This window comes from Bidens hawaiensis, unplaced genomic scaffold (genome assembly GCF_021521415.1).
Source record: "Bidens hawaiensis isolate Kalapana, Puna unplaced genomic scaffold, B.hawaiensis_p1.1 tig00002181_1, whole genome shotgun sequence".
Taxonomy (NCBI): Eukaryota; Viridiplantae; Streptophyta; class Magnoliopsida; order Asterales; family Asteraceae; genus Bidens; species Bidens hawaiensis.
In genome coordinates this window covers 710565-712500 of record NW_027491116.1, presented here as the reverse complement: position 1 = coordinate 712500, position 1936 = coordinate 710565, and positions in this window count along the sequence as shown.

The following is a 1936-nucleotide window of genomic DNA, read 5'->3' as shown; positions in this document are numbered from 1 at the left end:
TGTGAGAATACTTTAATAAGAGAGTTTTAGGAAAATAGTTGTGGGAGAGATTGATCAATGGAGTATGAAACTAATCCGTGTTATGCATGCTGATGTGGAACAAAATCAGTGAGTGGAAAAAGAGAGGACCGATTTTCTTGTGAGAAGTAGAGGACCTGAGTGATTCAAGGTGTACAAGGTAAAAGATTCTCAATAATTCAGGTTGTGCTAAAAGATAAAACTAAAAACAACAGTAGTTCATGTATTGAAGAGTCGTGCTCTTGATCTGGACCGCGATCAACGCAAAAAAAAAAAAAGTAAGAAAGAAAAAAGAAAAGCATAATTGCCAATCTGCACAATATATATAAATGTTGTAAAATCTCATAAAAATGCAAGCCATCTTCAAAAACTTTTATAATTTGAGAAAACTTCAAGCCAATATTGATAAATTTAAAACTTAAGGGGACCAAATAGTTATTAAGCCAAAGTTAAAGTTCAAGTTAAATTGTAATTATGGAATGTTGGCCCAATAAACCGTTGGCATTTTCCTGACAGTCTGCTCCGAGATGGAATGGGCGAAGGATCGTTAGCATTCTCTCGACGGTCCGCTACGAATTTGTTAAGCCCAAACGAATTAATGGAAGCACAAACGATGAAAGAGATTCCCAAACGAAAAAATGAATGCTCAAATGAAGAAATGGGTTCCCAAACGAAGAAATGGTTGTCCAAATGAAGAAATGGAAGCCCAATGAAGAAATTGATTCGTAAACAAAGAAATAGAAGCCCAAATAAAGAAACAGGAACCAAAATGAAGAACTTGAAGCCCAAACGAAGAGATAGATTCCCAAACAAAGAAATAGAAACCTAAACGAACTAATGGAAGCCTAAACGAAGAAATGGATTCCCAAATAAAGAAATAGAAGCCCAAACGAAGAAATGGTAGCCAAAACGAAGAAATGGATTCCAAAACGAAGATATGGAAGCCCAAACGAAGAAATGGAAACCTAAATGAAGAAATGATGGTCCAAACGAAGAAATGGAAGCCAAATGAGAAAAATGGATGACCAAAATGAAGAATTGTAGCCCGAACGAAGAAATGGATTCCAAATGATGAAATGGAAGCCCAACAAATAAATGGAAACCCAAACGAAAAAATGGAATCCAGAATGAAGAAATGGAAGCCCAACGAAGAAATGGAAGTAGGGTTGGCTATTTGGACACGTAAACGAATACACGATACAAACATACACGACCTTAGCAGGTATTGTGTATGGCCTTTACAGGTTTCGTGTATATAGACACGAATCTGTTGAGGTATTTTTTGCCCATGAGAAAACCCAACAAATATTTTTGCTTCATGGGTTATATTATTATTATTATTTAATAATAAGAAAAAAAATATATAAAAATATCTTCTTATTTTGGTCAGAATAATAAACAACCAAAATTGTGTGTTTTGGTTTTGGGCTTACTGACGTGCACAACAAATTATGTGGGCTCCATGGACTCTCTCAATAAACAAGAAAGAAAAAGGGCTTTGGTGATAACCGACATCAGAAAGCATATAAATATATTATTGTTTTCTTAGGGTATTGCATTCTACCGTCAAGAAATAATAGAGATAGAGACGAAGACATTTTTTTTGTTGCTCCAAGTTTTTGGTTGTGTTGAAGTTTAGAGACATGCCAGAGATTGATTTATTCTCTCGTTGGTGATTCCTCTTGTCCATTACTTTATTTATTTTATTCCATATACTTGAAGTAATTGTTGTTTCAAGTATATGATGATTTGTGTATGCCTCTAGTTTTACCTAGAGAAGACTTTGTATTGCTCATTATTGGCGATAGTGGATTTGAAGCGGCTCTAGTAGTCCCATGGTTTTTTACTCTCGCATTGAAAGGTTTTCCACGCTAAAATTTTTGTGTCACTTTTACTTTTAAATTATACCCTATTTGCT